This window comes from Misgurnus anguillicaudatus, chromosome 22, assembly GCF_027580225.2.
Source record: "Misgurnus anguillicaudatus chromosome 22, ASM2758022v2, whole genome shotgun sequence".
NCBI classification, from domain to species: Eukaryota; Metazoa; Chordata; class Actinopteri; order Cypriniformes; family Cobitidae; genus Misgurnus; species Misgurnus anguillicaudatus.
In genome coordinates this window covers 39,819,263-39,827,936 of record NC_073358.2, presented here as the reverse complement: position 1 = coordinate 39,827,936, position 8,674 = coordinate 39,819,263, and the positions used below count along the sequence as shown (strand labels likewise).

The following is an 8,674-nucleotide window of genomic DNA, read 5'->3' as shown; positions in this document are numbered from 1 at the left end:
GTATAAAATATGCCCATGTCTGTCTGATTAAATCTGTAGCTGAAGGAGGTGCACCACACTCAGCCACAGCCGAGCAACTGAATTCAGAGAAGAATCCACCATCAACAGGTGTGTGTTTCTCATGTGTAATATTGCTGCTTTCGTGAACTGTACTTTACTTTTCATACACTGAGTATAAAATGTTCCAATGTCATGTCGGATTAAAACTGTAGATGAAGGAGGTGCACCACACTCAGCCACAGCCGAGCAACTGAATTCAGAGAAGAATCCACCATCAACAGGTGTGTGTTTCTCATGTGTAATACTGCTCCTTTTTTTGCACAGGGCCGTACACAGAATTTCGTAAACCCCAAAGTCTGAATATGTTTTTTCCTAGGGCATGCATCCCTGAATAATTATGATTTTGCTGCTCTAAATATATATGCATTACAAGACCTCAGAAGATCAAAAATCATATAACTATAGATTTGAAACCATGTCAGTATGCAGTAAATTGAAATAGGTAAAATTCCTTTGTTTGCTGTGGAGTTAAAGGCAGGGTATCTGATTTTATCCAAAAACATTTTTAGTTATGCTGTTTCAAAGTCTCCTCACACCCTGAAAGCCATCACTATGTTAAAGGATTAGTCCATTTTCATAAACCATTTTTCCACATAATGTACTTACCCCCATGTCATCCAAGATCTGTATGCCTTTCTTTCTTCAGTCGAAAAGAAATTAGGTTTTTTGAGAAAAATATTCCAAGATTTTTATCCATATAGTGGACTTGATTGGACCCCAATGATTTGAAGTTTAAAATTGCAGTTTAAGTGCAGCTTTAAAGGGCTTTAAACGATCTTAACTGAGGCATTAGGGTCTTATCTAGAGAAACATCCACATTTACGAAAATAAAATAAAATTAATGTGTACTTTATAACGGCAACTTTGCGTCTTGCCGTTGCCGAGCGATGCGCGTTCACGACCTTACGCATTACGTAATGACGTCCAAAGGTTACGCTTGACGTATGCGCGAACTACCGCTAACGTTAGTGTTTACAATCGTTGAGAGGTACCATTCAGAAGTTGAGTAACAGAAAAGTACAACAACGATGTCGGGGGATTTATTTGAAGTAAGAGATGAAAATGACATGGAGTTTTTCGCCGTACCATACCTTTTTGAGCCAGAGTACACAGTCGAAGAAATCAGACAGATGGACGAGACTGCAACGGCGACACGATTATCTCAAGCCATAGTCAGACGAAGATCAAACGAGACGTGGTGGTGTACTTGTACTAAGTGCCAACCACTGCCAACGGAGCAAGAATGCCAATGCTGTCACGAATGGACCGTATCCATGCCACCGTTAGAACGAATCAGCCGGTGCGACGTCTGTTTCAAGCTGCATAACTGATCTCAATGTTTTTTCGGCGTTACTGTAAAAGACTGTTTTGGTTGTTTTTTTCCGTTTGTCGCGAATAAAATGGAGACGCCGTCCGTGGCCTCAAGGACCTGGCGGCACCCTAACAGCAGAGTAAGTATCCCGTTTTGTGTGATTACTACATGTTTGACTGAACTTACACATCAACTGGACACATTTCTTTTAATCTAGTCAATACAGGCTGGTGGCGTACAGGTTGGTTCTTGAGTGGATGCTGAAAGATGAGAGATTAGGAAGAGGAAACAGGAAGATTCTTCCATCTTGTGTTGTTAGTGCCATTAGGCATTCTTACCCATCTCCATCAGGACAGTATGTGGGCTTCAGGGAAGCAGAAGATGCTTTTGATCTTTTGTAAGCATCTAACTGTAGTTTTATCATTATCATATTCTGTAATTTACTGTTGTATATACACTGTGAACTTTTTTGTTGTCTTACATGTACATTTACATAGTAGAATAAAAAAACATTGAGAGAACTTCAGTCGTTGTTGATCTGTAAATGCATTTAATAGTACTTTTGTAGTTTGTTGTTGGTATGGACTGAATATTTACACTAAAACAAAATATTTTTACCAAAGGTACATTTCATTTTCCCTCAATAACAAAAACCCTGTAACAAAACACATAAAAACAGTAACAATAACATTTTACATTGGCCCCCTTCCAAATCTTGATAATCGCTTTGCAATTACGTCCTGCTTGTCAGGCCTTGGTTTTAGGGCTATGTTCTGTGGCAATGCAGCTTGACTTAAATGAGAAGAACTGTCCTTAAAAACAATGCTGGGGTTCTGTCGCCGCAGTAGAACTTTCTCAAGCAGAGTCTCTCTGAAGTTTTGAGTGGTGGGTTTGTAAATCACTTTGGCAATCCATTCTTTGGTATGTTTTGGGTAGACAATGTTGTACCGTGGTACTCCTATAAAATAACAAATCAAACAAAGCATAATCCATTATACTACCTGTATTTATCATATCAGAACTACTGAACTTTCCATTTTGTTTCTATTGTTTATGTACTCAAATCTATTGTCATGATCTAACATTGCGAGTAATTTTTTAAATAATTATGCACAGTATGTTGTTTCCTGCTCACCAGTAATTGTTGCAGCTTGCTGACGACCTACATTTTCATTATGGTCAAGGACAGCTAGCTGTGTTCTTGCAACCATGGAAGTGTAGTGAAAGTGGAGGCTCTTTGAGCAGTACTTCAGCAAGGCAGAATGGAACACCTCAAGTTCTCCTATAAACACAAGGAAAACATGATGATCAGGTGTACCTACTGAGACGGAAGTGAGACTACATTAACCACAATGCAACGCGTTCATTGAGAAAAAACTCTGATAAGGCGAAAGGAAGCCTGTGACGACAAGATCGTAGTAAGCCTCGACAGGTGTGTGCGTTAGAGTTCGGTGAGGAGTTTATGAATGAAACGGCGTGAAGGGTGAACGGAAGAAAGTTTTACGACTGAAGTTATAGATACAGATCCCGCTGGCTGCACGGCTAAGAGTTTTGGAACACGCTTGGTTATCACATCGCAGTGTTTATCGATGCTGGAAAAGCTGACGTGATTATTGCTGCGATGCTGCGGAAAAGAAAGCAGACAACAGATTGCGGTGGTACTGAGATGTGCATGCTGGCTGCTCTACAGTGAAGTGTTGGGATAATTATTATTGCCAATCCTAAAGGACACTTTCCCTGCTGGGTTTGGGCAAGGCGGCTGGAGTTATACGGAGGTTGTGAGTTTGTTTGCTCTTCTGAAGCAGTATATGAACTATCAGTGCAACTGACTTCAGGTAGGACTGAAACTGTCTAAGATTAAAACTGTCTTCCTTCGTCACGTTATACGTCATACACACACACGAACACAAACACTAACGTGACTCTATGATCCCTATGAACAATTAATTGTGCAACAGTCTAAAAAGGAACTCTTTAATATGCTTAATTTCTTGAGATGTGACATTGAAATATGGTGTGTTATTATGTGATATAGGAATTATGATATTTGTTTTGATAATATGACTAAAATGAAAATATTTGATTTATATATATTTGGTATCTGAAAATATTTTGAATGTTTTTGTTCTTGAGATTATTATATTATTATGATTTCATTTGTGGTGTATTTGGAACTTATGTTTACTTCTGAGTGAAGAGCAGAATTGGAAAACTGCCACTAGCACTAGAGGTCCAAGTCGAAATGACTAGTTGAATAAAAGACTCTGGACTACTGAATGACAATTCTGTGCGGTTTAATTTAAAAACATTAAGCAGTAACGTCACAGAAAATGGCGCCCAAACAGGGACTTGAGACCAACGGTTAACATGCTTTGGTTATCTTGGTTCATTAATTGATGTATTTTGTTATTTTGTTTGCCTTGTAAGATTGAGTGAAGACAGTAAAGAGCTGTTAAAACTTGTACTTTATATGAATGAATACATTTAACTGGATGGGTATAAAGTGCATTACTATGTAACTGGAAATTCATTTTAATGTGGGTTTACCTTACACCTTACCTTACCTGATGATGTAAAGTGAATATGTTCAGAACTTGGATGTGATAAGTTTGTTTGTAAGCAGGTTCAGTTGATTTGTGAAGTATAACATTTGACTATCATACACTTACTTATATTGCTTGTGTAATTTTTTTTTTTTTTATTCATATATATAATTTTTTTTTTTTTTTTTTTGCATCAAAAATTGATAAAACACTAAATATCTCACACTTTGAACACCTCAAACATAGTGTATATGCTACACTGCAGATAATATGGCAGATAGTTTACACCCTACAATATCCTTACTGGACATGGATGTCCCAGAGGTTACAACTCCAGTCTGGCCACCTGTCCCACAAACTCGGTTGCCCAATTATCCCTCTACCCATGTCCAATCCAGTATTTTACAATCCGGGCCTCATGTGCAATTTGATCCATTACTTAGTGGCTGTAGTACCCCTAGGCCAGACTTGGCAAGGAATAACAATAATAATGATGACCCTATGCAGCTGTGTACTCCATTGTCAGAAGAGGCCGCGACTAGTGCTTCTTCAGTTTCTTTAGGTGGTGCCCAGTATGAGTTGCCTGCGATGGTTCCAACCCCAGCAAGGAAGATTGGACAAATTACGGTTCAGGTCCAAGATAACTGGAAAAAATTATTTGACTTTATGGGAAAACAGGAGGCGGCCTTAAGTACACTTACTAGTGAAGTAAAAGCCACTTCTTCTCAACATGAAAAGCAGTTAAAAAGTCTGTCTGAGAAGGTTGATAGCCACACACAACAAATCACAACAATTCAATCGATTTCCAGACAACATTCCGAGACAGAGGCCGACCATATGGTTAAGACAATGAAGTTGTTAATCTCCGAGGAACTCCAACATATTGAGAAATCACTTTTCGGACAGTTTTACATGGCACCGCCCGGGATTGGTGGGAGGTAGCCAGAGGCACCATAAATACTTGGAGTGAGTTTCAGTCTTCATTCCGGACTGCTTTCCTGTCAGAGGATTATGAAGATGAGCTTGCGGAGCGTGTCAGAATACGAACTCAAGGAGAGAGAGAGTCCATTAGAGACTTTGCTTTTACATATAGAGCACTGTGTAAAAGGTGGAAGCCTGCACTAACTGAGCCTGATCTGGTCAAGATGACTTTGAAAAATATGAAGCCTTATCTTGCTAGCCAACTGCGAGGTCGTGTAACAACTGTGGAGGAATTGGTACGACTAGGACAACAAATCGAGAAAGATCATGTCCAACAGTTACAATATGACTACCGATTGAGTTCAAAACATGGACAAAGTGGGTTTAAGGGACCTTTAACAACAATGAATCGATCTGCAGATAAGCCACAGGTACAGTGTTGGAGATGTAAGGGGTTTCATGCTCCTGGAAATTGTCCACATTTCACACTGGCTTCTCAGTCTATTCCACCATTGCAGCAACAGTCTTTTCCTTCTAAAACTAAAGGAAAACCCAGCAATAACTCAATGACTGCGGCAAATGTAATACAAAAGAAAATAACCACCACCCAGAAACAACACACTGCTGTCATACCACAACAGTTAATTGTGCCAGTCATTATTGGAAAATGGGAAGGTAAAGCCATAGTAGATACCGGAGCAAGTTACACCTTAATCCATGAACAGTTATGGAAAGACCTAGATGAAACTGAACAAGGCCTTAGCCCCTGGGGTCTGGGACCTTTATACTTGGCCAACGGGAAAGCAGAAATACCACTTGGATGGTTTAATGTCTCTCTTCAAGTTCATGACCAAGTTTGTACTCTCCCTGTTGCGGTGTTAACATCCCAAGCCCTAGCTTATCTTCTTGTCCTGGGACTAGATTTTATGTTCTTCAGTGGTATGCTCTTAAAAGTCTTTGATGGGAAATATTCCTTTTCAACTGAACCAGAAGTGGATTACTGCTTCCAACCTGGGCATGCCAGTGTTCCAACTCTAATACAAAGTGTGCAAAAGGGAAACCAAGTAAAACAAGGAAGTCATGCTCAACACCCAACAACAGGTGGTATTTCCTTGTTAAGTGCTGTTCCACCCTTCACACCACCCTGTCCTTTTAAAGTTCACAATGAAGATGACATCACCTTTATTAACCAAGCAGTTGAAGCAGCTCAGTTACACCCTGCTCAGAAACAACACTTGAGTCAACTGTTAACAGCAAACTCTCAAGTATGTACTCTCCGTGTGGGACGGACAGATGTGCTTCAACACAAAATTTATACACATCATCAAATTCCCATAAAGCAAAAACCTTATAGAATGTCACCAGCTAAACAAGCTATTATCAAACAACAACTCCAAGAAATGCAAGAGGCGGGAATTGTGGAGCCATCAGAGTCAGGCTGGGCGTCTCCTGTGGTCCTAGTGCCGAAAAAAGACGGAAAGCTTCGATTTTGCGTAGACTATCGCAAATTAAATGCTATAACTGACAGTGATGCATATCCCATGCCAAATCTTAATGAAATCCTAGAATCACTATCAGGATCAGCCATCTTTTCAACTCTGGACCTTAATAGTGGGTACTGGCAAGTAACCATGGATGCTGCCAGTAAAGCCAAGACTGCCTTTGTCACCCCTGCTGGATTATTCCATTTTAACGTGATGGTCTTTGGGCTTAAAAATGGCCCAGCCACCTTTCAACGCCTCATGGAGACTGTTTTGGGAGACCTGCGTGGAGGTGTGTGTTTGGTATATATTGACGATATTATTGTCTACTCTCCATCCATTACTCAGCATTTCATTGATCTTCAAAGTGTCTTCCAAAAATTACAAAAAGCTGGCTTAACAATCAACCTCAAAAAAAGTAAGTTCTGCCTGCAAGAAGTAACATTCTTGGGACATGTGATTAATGTCCAAGGCATTGCGGCTGACCCTAGCAAAGTGGAAGCTATTCGTACCTACCCGGTGCCAAAGAATCTTAAGGAACTTCAACGCTTTCTGGGACTTGCCGGGTGGTACCACCGCTTTGTTCCTAATTTTTCTAGGATCGCTGAACCTCTTAATGCTTTAAAGAGAAAAGGAAGAATTTTTCAGTGGACACAGCAATGCCAACAGGCTTTTGAGCAACTTAAGACATACTTAATGACACCACCCATCCTTGGACATCCCAATTTGGAGCAACCTTTTGTGGTATACACCGATGCTAGCGAGACAGGGCTTGGTGCAGTGCTAACCCAGAAGCGAGGACAAGGTGTGGAAGAGGTCATAGCTTATGCCAGCAGAACTATTAACCAGGCTGAGTCAAATTATTCGGCCACTGAGAAGGAATGCCTAGCTGTAGTTTGGGCCTTAGACAAATGGCAACACTACCTTGAGACCAGAATGTTCACAGTCATCACAGATCACGCTGCCTTGCAGTGGGTAATGAATTCACCCAAAACTACCAGTCGGCTTATTCGATGGGCTCTGCAATTGCAAAAGTATGATTTCATTGTGGAATATCGAAAAGGCAAATTGCATGCAGTCCCTGATGCCCTTTCACGAGTCACCCCCCCCTGACATGTAACCTTTATGGTGATCCAAAGGATGTCAGCACTCTTCCAGTAACTGAGGAATTGATCTGGGAAAAACAGCATAATGACTCGGAAATTGTGAAAATATTTCAAGCTTTAGCTGAGAACAGTGGGGATCAGCAGGCTAAATATGAAGTCATTGAAGATAAGCTTTATATCAAAACCCAATCTTCTGACAACAGTTACCATTATCGTCTCTTCATTCCAAAAGATCTTGTACCTTGTATACTGCAACACTATCATTCTAGCCCTATGAGTGGTCATGCAGGGATTTATAAGACCTACAAAAGAATTCAAGCTATGGCGTTCTGGCCAGGAATGTGGTCCGACATCAAGCAGTTTGTAAAAAGGTGTATCAAATGCCAGACCTTAAAAGTTAGTCAACAGAAGCCTGCTGGAAAGATGCAAAAAATTGTTACCACTCGACCGAATCAGATGCTAGGTGTAGATATAATGGGCCCGCTACCACGTAGCACTAACCGGAATGACTTCCTCTTGGTTTTTGTTGATTACTTCACCCGGTGGGTAGAAATTTTCCCTTTACGTACTGCTACAGCAAAGACAGTTGCTACCGTATTCAGAAAGGAGATCCTTACTCGATGGGGAGTCCCAGACTTTCTAGTCTCTGACAGAGGCACACAGTTTGTGTCAGCCTTATTCAAAGAATTATGTGAAAGTTGGAATGTAACACCTAAGCTGACGACAGCTTACCATCCGCAGACAAACATGACCGAAAGAGTCAACCGAACTCTGAAGAGTATGATCGCAGCCTACGTGGAAGATAACCACAAGCGATGGGACCAATATCTGCCAGAACTCAGATTTGCCATAAATTCGTCTGTGCAAGAAACCACCAAAATGTCACCTGCAGAACTACACTTAGGAAGAAAATTACAGAGCCCGATGGACAAGCTTCTTAAAGTTAAAACTCCTGATCTTTCACCAGATGCTCCCAGCTATGATGTAGTTGATCATTTGAACCAACTCCAAGCAAAAGCCAGAGAGAATGCTGAAAAAGCTTCCTTACGACAGCTTCGAAACTATAATAAGCACCGAAGGGATGTTTTATTCAAAGAGAAAGATAGAGTGTGGATGAGACGATTCCCACAATCCAGTGCAAGGGAAAACTTCACTGCCAAACTTGCGCCAAAGTGGAAGGGACCCTACCGGGTAATACAACAAATGGGACCGGTAAACTACAAAATAGTGCTGGAGTCTACAGGAGAGGAT

General features: G+C 40.7%; 1 protein-coding gene across 3 annotated transcripts in view; it reads left to right on the top strand.

The window, feature by feature from the left end:
• Positions 1–8,674, top strand: part of LOC141358850 (uncharacterized) — a 74,211-nt gene that overhangs the window by 22,419 nt on the left and 43,118 nt on the right. The window lies entirely within an intron of this gene.